This window comes from Symphalangus syndactylus, chromosome 8, assembly GCF_028878055.3.
Source record: "Symphalangus syndactylus isolate Jambi chromosome 8, NHGRI_mSymSyn1-v2.1_pri, whole genome shotgun sequence".
Taxonomy (NCBI): Eukaryota; Metazoa; Chordata; class Mammalia; order Primates; family Hylobatidae; genus Symphalangus; species Symphalangus syndactylus.
Window position 1 is genome coordinate 23,146,879 of NC_072430.2, and position 16,651 is coordinate 23,163,529.

Consider the following 16,651-nt stretch of genomic DNA (forward strand, 5'->3'; position numbering starts at 1 on the left):
TAGACTCTGTGAATGGAAATTCATAATGAGCTAAGTTGGACAAGCTCAGCAGTCTTAGAATGCCATACTACCATTCCTACTAAATACCACCCCTATCTGCTCCATGCTGGTCAACTGTCCTCCCTTCACCTGATAGTCTGATCCTTGGTAAAGGCCCCTGGAGCTCTGAGTGGCATTCCTGCTTGCATCCCAGGGTATGGAGGGCCAGAGGGGATGACGGCCATGTAAGCACTGGGGGCACCTGAGAAAAAGACCCAGACCCTTCTCTGCAGGATGGAAGTAGTGCAGAATCTTCCAAGAGCTGGTTTCCTTGGCAAGATGTTTAAAAAAAGGAAAACAGCCAAATCTGAGAGCAAAGAAAATCCTATTTGGTGACTTCATAGCTGGGTCTGAGCCTGGCCTGACCCCTTACACAGACTAGCTGGAAAGAACAACTGTCCTCATGATCCATGGCTGCGATGAAGCCATCTCCTCATTATTTCACACCCTCCTCTCTTTCTCTCCTGCACCCCTCACCTCTCTAGAAGGAGACAGACCAAGAAGGTTTTGCCTGCCCCTAGTTAATGGAGGCCTGGGGATATGAGAGGGAAAGTTCAGATCCTCTTCGTAAATTTAATTTTTCTGTTTAGGCAACTGGCTGGGCTTCTAGAAGCAAGACTGCAATCTAAATAATTTGTTTGGTGCTCCTTGGTTTATGAAACACTTTTCTAGGCATTATCCCACTTGATCTTCATGATAATCCTGGAAACTTGGCAGAGCAGGAATTAACCCCCTCCCGACTCTTCCAGATGGGAAACAGGATCAGAGAGATTACATGGCGGAGGGAACAGAGTCAGACTAGAATCTGGGTGTCTTCACGGATCTCAAGGTGGACGTTGTCACCCAGATGTCAGCTCCAGGAAGGAGAGCTGGATGGGAGGCCTGGCCATGCCCACGGAGGCAGCTCTGGACTTGCTGCCAGGCAGTAGCAACTCTTGCTGCTCCATCTGCCAGGACTTGTCCCCCATCTCCAAGTCAGGCTGCTACTCATCTGTCTCATCCATCAGTTCTGCTATAACAAGACCCCTGAGACTGAGTCCTTTATAAAGAACAGAAGTTCATTTTCTTCCAGTACTGGAGGCTGGGAAGTCCAAGATGAAGGCGCCAGCAGGTTTGGTGTCTGGCGAGGGCTGCTCTGTGCTTCCAGATGGCGCCTTGTGTCTGCATCCTCTGGAGGGGAGGGACACTGTGTTCTCGCATGGTGGAGGGAGTGGAAGGAGTGAAAGGGGGGCAAACTCCCTCTGTCAAGCCCTTTTATAAGGGCACCTAATCACATTTATGAGGCTGGAGCCTCATGACTCACTCATCTCCCAAAGGTCACAGCTCCCCATACTGTTAAACTGGGAATTGAGTTTCTAACACATGAATTTGGGGACACACATCATCCTTCAGATCCCCACTCAAATGTCACCTTTTAGACATAGACTCCAGGAATCTTGCAGGCCAGCTAGATTATGTGATTCGCTGGGCTGTCACAGCTCCTAGGATATTCACTCTGGGTTTGCCGTTTACCTTCCTCAGTGGATTCTAAGCTCCTTGGGATCAGAGTCTCCATCTTTCATTCCTGCAGTTCCAGCCCCTAGCATAAGGCCTGTTCCAGAGGACACTCTCTCTGTAATATTTATTGGCTCAGTCCATCAATTAATCAGATCAAGTCACCACTCCATGTATTTATGATCCACAAAGTAGATTTGCACTTTCTTTTCATTTACTTATGCATTTATTTTTAATTACCTAAGGAGGACATAATGTATTTTTGCTGTAAGCAATTCAAACACTATGAATCAATCAAAGGAACTCCTTTACCACACCCTCCACCATCACCCTATGCCAAGGCTCCCACTTTGTTCCTGGCCTTCCCCTGGAAGACACCCCTTTGTCAGTTTGGGGTGTCTCCTTCCAGACCTCTTGCTATGCATTGCCATGAATGTATAACTACATGTGGAAATAGAAGGCTTTGTGTTTTGTGTGTATCTCTTTACATAAATGATATTCCATTGCACATCTTATTCCGCAGTTTGCTTTTTATCACAAAATGATGTTTCTTGGACTTTTCTCCCTGTCAGTCTCAGAGAGATCCCTAGGGCTTTGAGTTGCTGAGCTATTTTTTTTTTATCTAGACGTTTCTTGATGGGCATTGAGGCTTTCCTCGATCTTCCCTGACAAACAACCTTTCGATGCTATGTCCTAGTCATTCAATTTCCTTTCTCAGGTGGCACCTTCTGACCCTTGCTGAAATTCCAGGTTATTTCTTGTCTCCCCACAGCCAATGGCACAGCAGAGTCTGGGCACTGGCCATGTCGGTGGTCTGAGACTGGTCAGAATCTTCAAGACCCTGAGACCAGAGTCACGGTTACCATTCATACAACACCCAGCAAGTGCTCACTGAGCCCCCGTAACAGAGAGCCATCACCTCCCAAAGCAGGGTTGCTTCGTGGTAAGGGTTGGCATCAGACACTCTCAGTTTGGGGGCTTTCTGGATATGGGAGCCAAACTTCAGATTCCTCTTCTATAGAGTGGGAACAGCAGACCTTCCTCTCAGGGCGGCTGTGAGGATTAAGTGAGATCATATGTTCCCTGTGCCTGGCTGGGTGCCAGTTCTTGCCAGAGCCTCACAGCCATTAACTATTGGAATCTACTGGCCCAGCCCACTGGCCCAGCCCACTGTGAGCCCTTCCTCCAGACCCATCCTGCTCTATCCACTGGTCCTCATTTTGCCTCGACTGATGGCAGGTGACAGCTGAGGAATGGTTTGCTGGTATGTTGGGAAATATGAACTTCTCGTTTCCTTATGTAAGACAGGACTGGAAATTCATCTGCCGCCAAAGTCGCTGACGGTCAGTGTTTCAGGATCTAAAAAGATTTGTATCGGGGCCAGTTCCTTCACGCCAGCTCCTCCTGGCATAACCGAGCGAAGGTTGGAGAAAAAGAAGACAGATCAGCAAAGGACCTGCCAGGACCCAGGTGCGAGCTCCCCGTCTCTGCCAGTCGCTGCTCTGATGCAGCACGGGGATTTGGAAAGCCGGAACCAAGTGAGCCCAAGAAACCTGAGGTGCTCTGGTGTCAGCTGAGGAGGAGTCCTGGCCAGAAGTCATATCAGCACCAACCTGAACAGGGAGGAAGGACTGTAAAGTGGCACATCAGTAATAAAGGCCATGCCCTAGAGGAGTTCACGGGCACCATGGGGCAGCCAAAGGAGGACTGGCATTGGCTGGCCTGAGCTTTGTTTATTCCTATGCGATATTGACAAGTCCCTTAACCTCCCTCTGGGTCTTGGTTTTCTCATCTGTGAAGTGGGAGCAGGACTGCTCACTCACTGTGTGGCCACAGCAGTGTGTATAAGGGTTATTGGTGTGCCATCTAAAGCATCGAACAAACGCCAGACTTTACTGTGAAAACACGGTCAGAAGTTAGCCTCTTGCTCAGAAGATCAAGGGAAGGAAAGTAGGGCCTCAGCAGAAGATAAGGAGAGGAGTTGATAGAGCAAACAAATGAGAGAGAAGAAGGAAAAATACAGACAGGAAGACCAAATAACAGAGTACTTTCAAAGCCCCTTTTCACGCCTCTCTCCTTTAAATTTATGTTCATAGCAGTCCTCAGCTGATGTGGCCCGGGGGCTGATCCCTGGCGGTGGCTGTGGTAGTCAGCGGGGTTCAGGCACTTCTCCCATCCTGCAGCAGGGCTGGCGAAGTCCCTCCAGCTGCACCTCCCACCCGGGCCTTGGAAGACCGCTCAGTGGCTGCGGCACCGTCCTCTGGTTCACTTACTCTCCTGATGGAAAAGTTCCCTCCACTCCCGCCTCCCTCCAAGCCACACAGCTCAACACCTCGCCTCCCAGCACTGGGACCCCTGGAATGCCGGAGAATCCCTCCAGTACCCTGGCCTCCGAGGAAATGAGAGAGAGAAAGAGAAAGAGGGATAGGGAAGCAAGAATCAGGGAGACCACACAGAGAGACAGAGAGAGAGATGGAGAAGAAAAACAGACAGACAAAGAGAGACCCAAGAAGGAAAGAGATAGAGATACAGAGAAGCAGGAAGAAAAAGAAAGGCTAGACAGACAGAAACGGGGAGCAGAGCCCACACACTGGGCTGAATCCCCATCAGCCAATGCTGCTAAGGATGATTCCACAGGATGCTAGTAAGGTGGTTTTGGGGGGAAAATAATTCTGTGGCCAAACAAATAAGATGGAAAGCACAGAGTTAAACAAGAACAAAAAAGGTTGTTTTCCACAGGGCTTCAGTGCTTCTGACAGGCAACGGTACGTGTTGTGAACCTCCAAGAGGGGGCTCTAGGGTTTCCCAATTAATGTGCCCACCACCACCAGCAGCAGCAAAAACTCAGCACTTCGAGATGTGCTGACAGCAAGATTCAGAGGAAAACAGATACCAGGGCTTAGAAATAACAGAGAGGCAGGCAGACAGAAGGACATAGAGAGACAGACCCAGAAAGAGCAGGGAAGCACACAGACACACACTTACATACACAGACAGACATACACATAACACACACACAGACACACAGGGAGCGAGAGAAAGAGAGAGAGAGAGAGAGAGAGAGAACTCAGTGCAAAGAGAGAGGCAAAGTAAAGACCAGCATAAAGACAGATGCAGACAGAGAGGGATAGAACTACAGAGACAGAGGAATAATAAATTAGAGACAGAGATCCGAAGAGAGGTACCCCTGCCTCTGTAAAGCTGAGCGAATCATTGCCTTGTTTGAAAACCTCAGTGGCTGATGAAATCAGTGTCCCTGAACTTGACCTGCACCACCCTTCGTGATCCTCCCCAGACTCATCACTTCCACACTGTATTCTCACACTGTTTCTCTGCCATACCAGGCCCTTTCTCACCTTCAGGTCATGCACAAGCTGTCCCCTCTGCCTGGGATGCCCTCCAGCCCCCACCCTTGCTTCTCTGTGTCTCTGTCTCTTTCCTTCGTGGGTCTCTCTCTGTCTGTCTGTTTTTCCCTATTGGCAGTGCCTCCCCAACTGAAACCCAGAGGAACTCGGGCTTCTTATGAAATGAGGAGCCCAGCAGATTCCAAAGCTCCTCCTGAAGTTGGCCCAAACACACCTCCTCTCTCAGCAGGCGAGGCATCTGCCAGTGCCAGAGGACAGACTCCCTGGAGAAAGACACTTAATCTGCAGCACAAACACATTCAGTCGCCCCTATGATGAAGACCTGAGAAATACATCAGCCACACAGCGGAGCAGAGGCCACAGAAGGAGCAATGTTCCTGCACCGCTCCCTGCTTCTGGAAAGCTGAGCCCATGCATCAGTGGTCACTACCACAGCTACAGCTTGGCTTCCGGAGGACAAGGCTGACATAAAGCTCTGAGAGCTACCGAGCTGTTTTTAGATGATTTGCCATTAATTTTCTGGTTTTATAGGAGCTTTCAAGATGAAAGATCAACTGAGTGACTTCAAAGGCTGTATTTCACTGGCATTAATGCTGACTCAACCCACAAGCCACCACCTCCTTTTAATCCCTTGGATTTGCGCCTGTTCCAACAAACAGCAGTCCCAAGGGACTTCCTGGGGAACAGTCAAGTCCCCTCCACAGCAGATCTATTTGTATCTTTGTTCCTTGCAGCTCAACCTGTCTCAATTTTGACTCCAGGCAAGATGTACCAGAAGGTTTATAGTGGTCAAACATCTGTTCCCTTCTCCTCGGGACCAGACCAGCTCAATTCACCTTCTATGTGTAACTATCCATGGAGATCTTTCCAAAGCACAAGTATGACTGGCCTTCTCGCTGCTCAGATGCCTTCCATGGCCCCCATCTGCCGCACTGTCCCGCTGGTCATCCTTGGGGACGCAGCTAAGCAGGATTCTTCACTGCACTGTCTGTGCTCTCTTACGTACTCATGAGGCCATTATCTCCCATGTTCCCAGTAAACACGGGACATTCCTTCGGCACCGGCATGACATTCTGCTTGGCCAACTCTGACCATAACTCACAGCTGAGCTGTGCTCTGCTCTGCATGTAACCCCATGAGCCGCTCACACTCACATCCTACCCAGCAGATGCTTGGCATAACCATCTGCAGCCCCGTCCACACGTTGGTCAGGACTGAGGGGCACATCAAGGAAGGGGCCCATGGCAACTTGCTGCCCCTCCTTCCCCTCCTCAGGGAAGTGAGACTCAAATGCAGGGATGATTCCTGAATCTCCAGTCCCAGGGAGGCTGCTCCCCACCCAACATGGCCACACAGTATACTACAGGGACTTGCATAAAGCCCAGTGCATTATCTCCTTCCCTTCCCCACTCTGTCCCCATGTCCCGAGTCTGGATTAGTGATGAGAGCAGCCTCCAGTTTCCAATTCAGAGAGCTGGAGAGTCTCCCTGGATCCCCCCATGACCTAGAGGTCATGAATTCCATCATTGGCCAAGACCTAATTTCTGGTCTCATCATCTCCTGCCTGGCCCGTTCCAAAGTTCCTAACTAGTGTTTCTCTCTCCAGTCTTTCCCCTCTCCAATCTGTACCCCTGCCTCTGTAAAGCTGAATGTGTCGTTGCCTTGTTTGAAAACCTCAGTGGCTGGTGAAATCTGTGCCCCCGAACTTAACTGGCACCACCCTTCATGATCTACCCCAGAATCGCCACTTCCACAGTGTATTCTCATGCTGTTTCTCTGCCATACCAGGCCCTTTCTCTCCTGCAGGCCATGCACACTCTGTCCCCTCTGCCTGGGGTGCCCTCCAGCCCCATCCTTGCTTCTGCCTCATTCAGTTCATGTTTCTCTAAGCACAATATTTGACTGTAATTTCTTTGTGTGTTTCTCTTCCATCAGCCTGGAACCCACAGAGTCATGCTCTATAAACATTTGTTGAGTGAATGCATGCATAGATGGATAGACAGATGGAGGGATGGATGGATGGATACACAAGTAATTATCAATCCCAGGCCGTATGGTGAGGCATGCCAAGTGACTGCTCCTGCCAGTCACCAGCCCTGCAGCTGCCGAGAGGTGCAAGGAGATGCTGCTGGCTGCAAAGTCCAGCTCCTGGCTCCAAGGCTGACTCAGCTTCTTCTGGCTTACAATTCACTAAACAGGGGTTCTGAACCTGGACCTCTAAGGGGTCTGCAGATAGAATTCAGAGGTGTCTATGAACTTGGATAGGGAAAGCTATCTCATAGGCAACAAAGCACAGTAATATCAGTAGTTCTCTGAACCCAAGAAAAATCACAAATATTTTTAGATCCCATTATAATTGTCACAGATACCACAGAATACCATTTATGTTCATCCCTACTTTGATATTACAATCATATTAGCTACTGTTATATATGGATTCCTGCTGCCTTATCTTGTTGACCTGAAAAAGAAGCACATGTATTACTATATTACAAATATGTTTAAATACAACATTTTTACATACCTATTCCAATAAAATTGGTTTCTTTTGTAAGTTTCTGTATTTTATTTTATTTTATGCACTTATCTTTTGTAAGTTCTGTATTTTATTTTATTTTTTGAGATGGAGTCTCACTCCGTCACCTAGGCTGGAGTGCAATGGCACGATCTCGGCTCACTGCAACCTCCGCCTCCCAGGTTCCAGCAATTCTCCTGCCTCAGCCTCCTGAGTGGCTGGGACTGCAGGTGCATACCACCACATGGCTAATTTTTGTATTTTTAGTAGAGATGGGGTTTCACCATGTTAGCCAGGCTGGTCTCAAAATCCTGATCTGGGGTGATCCACCCTCCTCAATCTCCCAAAGTGCTGGGATTATAGGGGTGAGCTGCCGCACCCGGCCAGTTCTGTATTCTATTTTATGCACTTATTACTTTGAGAAGGGATCCATAGGCTTTGGCGCATAATGTTCAGGGGCCCATGGCACAGCGATGGTTAAGAATGCCTTCAAGTGGAAGTAAATGGCAGAGCCCAGAGTGTCTGGGATGCCCAAGAAGAGAGCAAAAGCCTCTGCCTAGACTGCTCTGGCTGGCAGACAGCCTGTTGCCCCACTCCTTCCCTGAGCCCAGTGCATAGAGGTCCAGTCTCCCTGAGGGGGAACGTGGAATGAGGTCTGTACTCATCACTCAGCACCCCCTGAGCAGGGCCAATCTTCTCAGAGATGTTACACTCCCTCATCAGCATCCACACCCTGCTCCAAACAGCAGGAATCCTTTCGGCAGAAACTTAGAGGGATCTGATTTTCAAAAGAGAGACTCATCCTAGCCCACCCCACCTCACCTCAAAATTCCAAGGTATCTACATGCAAGTCTCTTGGAGCTATTGGCCAAAGCTCGGCACAGGTGTGCAGAGAAGAACACAAAGAAAATTACAAGTCAGCTAGGGCTGTCAGACCTGGAATTGGCGTGGCTACGATGGTGTCTGCAGTCCCCCACAGGGCACAGGAACTCATTCTTGCAGCTGCCGGGACTTTTGACTGCTAGCAGGTCACCAAGGGACCCCTCCCCAGGAGCTGCCCTCAGTGGAAGGAAACTGACTTATGCTATATTCGCTTCTATGGCTGTCACTGTGGAGGGCCAAAGGTCCAAGCCCCTGCCTCAACGTGAAGTGCCCATCTGGCAATCCCAGCTCCAGAGCCCTAGTGCGATCAGCTGGGCTCTCTGTGGCAGCTGCATCAGAGTTCAACTTCGCTTTCTGCCCAATCCTGCTGCAAGACAATGGAGGTGGAATTATGAAGGCGTCTCTAAGTGGAGTTCTGGCACTGAATTAAAGATAGTGTGAGTAACGCTCAAGCACTTGACCTGCCAATGGCCCAAGAAGGATACAACACACCACAGATTCCTGACCATAACCTGGTGAAGCCTATGGACCTCTTAGAAGACTTGTAAATATATACAATGAAATGTAGAGAATTACAATTCTGATTTAGGTAAGCAGCCAATAGGTACACGTTGGAGCTCCCACATCACAAGGGTTGGGGACCTACCAGACTGGGAAGGTGGAAGCGGTGTGCTAGTTCAGGTTCGTGAGTAAGAATCTGTGGAGACAGACGCTATCCCCATTATCCCTTCTTTCCTTCTCTTTCTTTAGTTTTAGTTGGGAACATGGCTGCCCAGGTATAGCCTGTATTAGTTTGCTCAAGCTGCCATAACAAAGTACCCCAGACTGAGTGGTTTAAACAACAAAGATATATTTTATCACAGTTCTGGAGGCTGGAATTCCAAGATCGAAGTGTTGGCAGGGCTGATTTCTTCTGAGGCCTCTCTCCTTGGCTTGCGGGTGGCCGCCTTCTCCCTGTGTCTTCATATGGTCTTCCCTCTGTGCCTGTCTGTGTCTTAATTTCGTCTTCTTATAAGGACAGCAGTCATTGGATTAGGGCCCAACCTAATGGTCTCATTTTACCTTAATCACCTCTTTAAGGATCCTGTCTCCAAATACATTCCGAGGTGCTGGGGGTCAGGACTTCAACATATGAATCTGGAGGGGGACATAATTCTCAAGGTCTCAAGCAATCCTCCTGCCTTGGCCTCCCAAAGTGTTGGGATTTCAGACATGAGCCACTGTGCCTGGCCTTCTTCAATTCTTATAATGACACCAGTTATATTGGATTAAGGTTCTACACTACTCTAGTACAACCTCATCTTAAGTAATTACATCTGCAGTGACTCTAATTCCAAATAAGTTCACATTCTGAAGATTGAGAGGTTAGAACTTCAACACATCCTTTTGGGGGACACAAATAAACCCAAAACATACTCACGTTATCAGTCTTTTAGGGTTTTTTGGTTGTTTGACATTCTTGCTATTAATAAATCAGGTCACTTTTTTTTAACACATCTATGATTATTTTCTTAAAATAAGTTCCTAGAAGTAGAATTTCTAGATACAGACTATATCATCAGCCAGAATTTGGCCAGGAAAAGAAAAATAAGAGTTCTTTTCAAAGAGAGAGGATTTAATGTACGGAATTGACTGGGCAGATGTTGAGAAGATGCAAAGTAGGCTGGGTTTGGTGGCTCACACCTGTAATCCCAGAACTCTGGGAGGTCAAAGCAGGCGAATTGCTTGAGTCCAGGAGTTTGAGACCAGCCTGGGCAACATGGCGAAACCCATTCTCTACTAAAAATAGTGATAATAACAAAAAAAAATTAGCCACGTGTGGTGGCGTGTGCCTGTAGTCCTAGCTACTCAGGAGGCTGAGGTGAGAGGATCACCTGAGCCTGGGAGGCCGAAGCTGCAGTGAGCTGAGATCACATCACTACACTCCAGCCTGGGGGAGAGAGTGAGAGAGAGACAGAGACAAGATGGAAAGCAAAAGATGAAGAGGTAACCTAAAGATTAATAATTGCAAGAAGAAGCTGCCATTCCCAAGTTTGGGGGAAAAAAGATAAAAAGACATGGCGCATCCAGAACTTAGGCATGTGAAGGAGGAGGCTCCCTAATGCTCGTGCTCAGACCTCCAGGGCAGAACACTGCAAGATCTGTGCTTGGAACTCTCAGGGGGCACCTGCAGCCATGCTCAGACGTCTGAGAGGAGGGCACTGACCTCTGAGGCAGCACCACATTCCTGGTGCTTGAGGTGCAGGTGGCATGGCTGCTGCTGGAGGGATGCAGATCTCAGTCAGAAATCGAAAGAAAGTCCCTTCTCCCCTCCTCTCACCATTCAGTCTCCACCATTGCCTCCCATTAGCCAACTGGAAGCCAGCAAGGTATCTGGAAAATGAAGTTTGCAGACTTCTAACCCCTGCGTTACAAAACAGAAATGGTGCAAGCAGGAGGTATGAAGATGAGAGGCAACAAATAAACAACTGTCCTGAAGGCTTTTGATATGCGTTCTTCCATTGTCTTCCAGAAGGGCTCGATCAACTCACGCTGACATCAGCAGGCCATGGAAATGCCAGTTCCTAAATCTCAATAACACTGAAGGTTATGATTTCAAATTTTGTTCTCAGTTTGATAGGAAAAAATTATACTTTGACTTGCTTTGCATTTCTTTGATTTTTATTGATGTCGGATATGTTTCTTATGTTTTTGGCCACTATATTTATTACTTGTTTTGTGAATTGTTGAAATAAAAAACTAAAATAATTAAAATGTCAGATTGTATGTCCTTTGACCATTTTTATTACACTATTTGCCTTTTTCTTCTCAATTCATAACACTATGCATTAAGGATATTAATCCTTGTTCTACAATACATGCTGCAAATAATATTTTCTCACAGTGGTTTGACATTTAGTTTTATTTATAATGTTTCTGATGTCAGGTGGCTCAATTTATATGTGGTCAAATCGATTAATCTTTTCTTCTATGCATTTGCCTTTGATTTTATACTTAGAAAGCTCTTCCCCAGGCCAAGATTACGTAAATATTTATATGTTCTTTATTCTTTATGTTTTTCACATTTTCAACATTTTTTTTTTTTACATCGTGATCTTTATGTGGAATTTATTTGGGGATATAGCATAAAGTTAGAAATAATGGAATAGTCCATTTTTAATCTATAATTTGTGTTTATTTATTTATTTATTGAGACGGAGTTTCGCTCTTGTTGACCTGGCCAAAGTGCAATGGCACGTTTTCGGCTCACTGCAACCTCCACCTTCCAGGTTCAAGCAATTCTCCTGTCTCAGCTTCCCAAGTAGCTGGGATTATAGGCATGCACCACCACGCCCAGCTAATTTCGTATTTTAGTAGAGATGGGGTTTTACCATGTTGGCCAGGCTGGTTTCGGACCCCTGACCTCAGGTGATCCATCTGCCTCGGCCTCCCAAAGTGCTGAGATTACAGGTGTGAGCCACCGTGCCCTGCTTTCATCTATAATTTGTGATGCCATCTCTATGCTCTATTAAACTGATATGGATGGACAGATAGATAGATTGATAGATATAGAGATAGATATGGATATATGTGTGTGTGTGTCTATTTCTCCAGTATCTCTTTTATTCCATTAGTATGTATGATCATGGTATTTTATTACATTCTCACAAAAATGTAAACTCCATGAAAGTTGCCTTGGTTCTACTAGTGCCTAGGATGGTGTCCGGCACATAGCAAGTACTTGAGAAGTACACATTATTGCTTGAGTGGACTATTCCTGTACCAGATCATTTCTGGTTTTGTTTTTTAAAATTCACTTTTATCAAGGTATAGTTTACACACAGCAAAACTCTCCTGCCTTAGTGGCCAGGTCGAATTTGACAAACACATACAGTTGGAAAACCACCATAACCAAGACACAGAATAGTTCTGTCACCACAAAAACACTCTGTCATGTCTTTGTTTTCAATTAATTTTTTTATTTTAAACTGTGATTTTTAAAAAACACGTACCATTAAATATGCCACCTTTTTGATTTTCAAACATACAGTTCAGTAGTATTAAGAATATTCACATTGTTGTGCAACAGATCTCCAGAACCTTCTATCTTGCAGACCTGAAACTCTATGTCATTAAACCACTCCCTTTTTCCCCCTCACCCCAGCTCCCTGGAAACTATCATTTTACTTTCTGTTTCTATGAATTTGACTACTTTAGATACCTCATGTAAATGAGATGATTCACGATTTATCTTTTGTGACTGTCTAATTTCCCTCAGCATAATGTCCTCGAGGCTCATGCATGTTGTCACATGTGACAGAATTCCCTTCCTTTTACGGCTGAATGATATTCCACTGTGTCTATCAAGTTCTTTAATAGCTGACTCCTACCCCACCCCTAGGTCCTGATGTTTTTTCTGCCTCTATAGTTTTACCTTTTCCAGAATGTTATATAAATAGAATCCTACAGTATGTTTATGGTATATAGGCTTTTGAGTCAGGCTTGCTTTTCTCAGCATAATGCATCTGAGGTTCACCCATGCTGTGGTGAGTACCACTATTTCATACTTTTTCATCATTGAGTAATATTTCATTATATGACTCTATCACAGTTTGTTTATTCAATTCTCAGCTGAAAATAAATTTGAGTTGCTCTCAATTTTAATTATTGCAGCTTCATAATGCTTTTTTTTTTTTTAATTTTTTGAGACCGAATCTCGCTCTGTCACCCAGGCTGGAGTACAGCGGTGCGATCTTGGCCAACTCCAACCTCTGCCTCCCAGGTTCAAGTGATTCTCCTGCCTCAGTCTCCCATGTAGCTGGGATTACAGGCACACGCCACGACGCCCAGCTAATTTTTATATTTTTCATAGAGAGGGGGTTTCATTGTGTTAGCCAAGCTGGTCTTGAACTCCTGATCTCAAGTGACTCACCCGCCTTGGTCTCCCAAAGTGCTGGGATTACGGGCACGAGCCACTGTGACCGGCCCCATATGCATTTTTATAGTGAAACCATCTAATCTAGTAAGCTGCCAAATGTATACCAGTTATAACCATCACTAGAGGAGAGTATCCCTAGAATATGGAGACAAGATTTCCTTCTGGGAGTAAGAATGGGAGGAACCAACTTCTAACAGACTCAGGAGCTTGAGTGATGTTGGAGGACTTGTGGGAAACAGCCAGGTCCTGCCAATAAAACCAGACACAGCGGACTCACAGGCAGCGTGGTGGGGCAGGGCACAGGGCATTAAGGGTGTAGGCTCTGGAGATGAGGAGCTCTGGGTATTGCTCTTCCCTCTGACATTTCCTTGCTGAGTGACTGGGGCAACCTATTGACCAGCTGGAAGCCTTGGCTTCCTGCCTGTCAAATGGGGAACATAAGCGCATGCAATGGTCGGAATGTTCGTGTCCCCCAGAAACTCCTATGTTGAAATCTTCACCCCATAACATGACGGTATTATAAGGTGGGACCTTTGGGAGGTGGTTAAGTCATAGAGGTGGAGCCCTCATAGATGATATTTGTGCCCTTATGAAAGGGACAATGGAGAACTGCCTTGCTCCTACTGCCACGTGAGGACACCGTAAGAAGGCACTGTCTATGAATGCAAAAGCGGGACCCTCACCTGACATCAAATCTGCTGGCACCTTGATCTTGGACTTCTCAGCCTTCAGAACTGTGAGAAACAAGCTTTTGTTGTTTATAAGCCACCCAGTTTAAGGTATTTTGTTATAGGAGCTTGAATGGACTAAGACATAGCACATTGCTCATATGAAGTAGTTAGTGCAGTCGCTAGGCCAAAGTAACTGCCTGATAATTGATACTTTTTTATTAACTATTATCTTAGGAAAGGTAGGGCTGGATCTTGAAAAAGAAATTCACACAGGAACAAGTCCAGCTGTGTTTCTTCTGAAGAAAGTGTGCAAATGATGCAGGTAATTGCAGAGGTTTTGAAACATGGCTGCAAATTCCTTGACATTCTTCCCTTCAAGAGATGGACCTGATATGGTTTGGCTGTGTCTGCACCCAAAATCTCATCTTGAATTGTAATCCAAATTGTAATCCCCACATGTTGTGGTGGGGACCTTATGGGAGGTGATTAGATCGTGGAGGCGGTTCTCCCATGCTGTTCTAATGATAGTGAGTGAGTTCTTAGGAGATCTGATGGTTTTATAAGGGGCTTTTCCCCCCTTCACTCTTTCACTCTGCACTTCTCTCTCTTGCTGCCATGTGAAGAAGGACATGTTTGCTTCCCCTTCTGCCATGATTGTAAGTTCCCTGAGGCTTCCCCAGCCATGCAGAACTGTGAGTCAATTAAACCTCTTTTCTTTATAAATTACCCAGTCTCAGGTATTTCTTCATAGCAGTATGAGAACAGACTAATACAGGGCCCATGTTCTCTCACCTGGAATCTGGGTGGACTTGCAATGGCTTTAATCCCATCCAGTAGGGCAGAAGTAACACCATGTGATTTTGGAGGCTGGCTCAGAGAAGGCCATGCGTCTTTCACTGTGTTTGCTCCGGGACCCCTGAACCATCATTAATTGCCTAAATACCCTGAAGCCCGAAGTCACAGTGCTGGTGAGGCCATGTGGTGATACCACATGAAGGCCCTGAGACCCTTAGAAAGAGAGAGAGATCCCAATAGGTGTCCCGGCCCAGGCACCAGATGCATGAGTGAAAAAGCTTCCAGATGATTCTAGATCGCAGCCATTTGAGTCACCCCCACCCTTTGGGTCTTCCTACATGAGGCCCCAGACATCATGGAGAAAAACCATCTCCTCTGTGCCCTACCCAAATTCCTGATCCACAGAATTTGTTCATGCAACAGTGAAGGGTATTTTGCATCACTAAGTTATGGATTATTTTGCTATATAGCAACTGATAAACAGGACAGAGTTCTAGAAGGAATCTATAGAAGAAGAAAAAAGGAAACCAAGGTAGTAAGATTTATTGGTGTTCCTCCAGCAGCTGGCAAAAGCCACCCACCCACCCACTACAGGGCCCTCAGGCACACAACCTCATGCATGGGGATTGGGAGAATTCACCAGGCTTTTTTGCAGCCTCAGTGAAGTAATTTCCAAGAATGCTTAACTTTGCTCCCTCTGTTTTTGTGCCTACTGAAAACCAGTGAATGACTTAAACATGATGGCCAGGAATATTCTAGGTCCTGGAGAAAGTAGGTCAGTTCCATAAACCAATAACCCCACTTTCCGGTTTGTACATCAGTCTCTTGGGACTTTGATATGTGTGAATTAGCCCCAAGCTTCTGGACCATCTTACCAGTACAGTGGAAGGATCATGGGCTGAATCACAGATCAGGGTCTAAATCTCAGCCCTGCTGCTTAATAACTATGTGACATTGGGCAAGGTGCTTAACCTCTGTCTCAGTTTCCTTGTCTGTGAAACGAAGTCAGGCATGTCTTTTCTTCATACAATCGTTATGGAGGTGAAATGAGATGCCATCTGGAAAGGGCTAGCACAGCGTATGACTCATCATAAACTCACTGCTGATATGATCCTTCACTTCTCTCCCCACCTCCAGCAAAGCTGCAGAGTAGTTTCTGGGCCACAATGACATCCCCTCCTAAGTCTTCCCAACACTGTCTCCCCCTGCTCCAGGCATTAACCCTCAGAGAGCCCAGTGTGTTCCTCTGGGATCCCCCACCTCGGGCCACAGTAATGCTGGTACACACAGAGGTTTTTGGCGTGGCTGGCACCAGACTGGCTTCCCCTATAGACCTGCTCCTGCCCCTGCAGGCTCTGACTGGAGAGGTTGAGAGGAAATCCGGGGGCCGACTGGAGATGCATGACCAGGATGACAGCCTGCAGTCTCTGAAGGCAAATAGCCCTGTCCCATCAATTTGCAGGGGTGGAGAGAAGACAGGAGCTTGGGAAATTACAGTCCCATCAGGCCTCCATCATCTCCTGCAGCTCATGAAAGTGATCAACAGCGCTTCGGCTCTCATTTTAAAGATTAAACAGGAGGAAGGATGACTCCATCGGATTGCAGCCGGAGCCACTGGTGGCCCTGAATGCCAGAAAACGAGATGGATTGAGTGTCCATGACACATAAAGAAAACATGAATCTCCATATTTCACTGGAAGAAGCCAGAGTCACGCTCAAGGAGGCACATGGTCCCTTTGTCTCCCAGCCTCAGGTTGGACCCCTGCGCTCCCTTGCGGGGTCCAAGTCCAGGCTCTGGATCAGTTTCAGGACAGCAGGGACCAAATGTGTTTTGTTCAACACGTATCAGGCACTCAGTAAATATGAATGAATGAATGAACGAATGAATGAATGAATCCTTGTTCTGTCCTTCTAGCTATGCGATTTTGGGCAAGTCACCTTAGACAAGTCAAATGGCCTGTCTGAGCCTCAG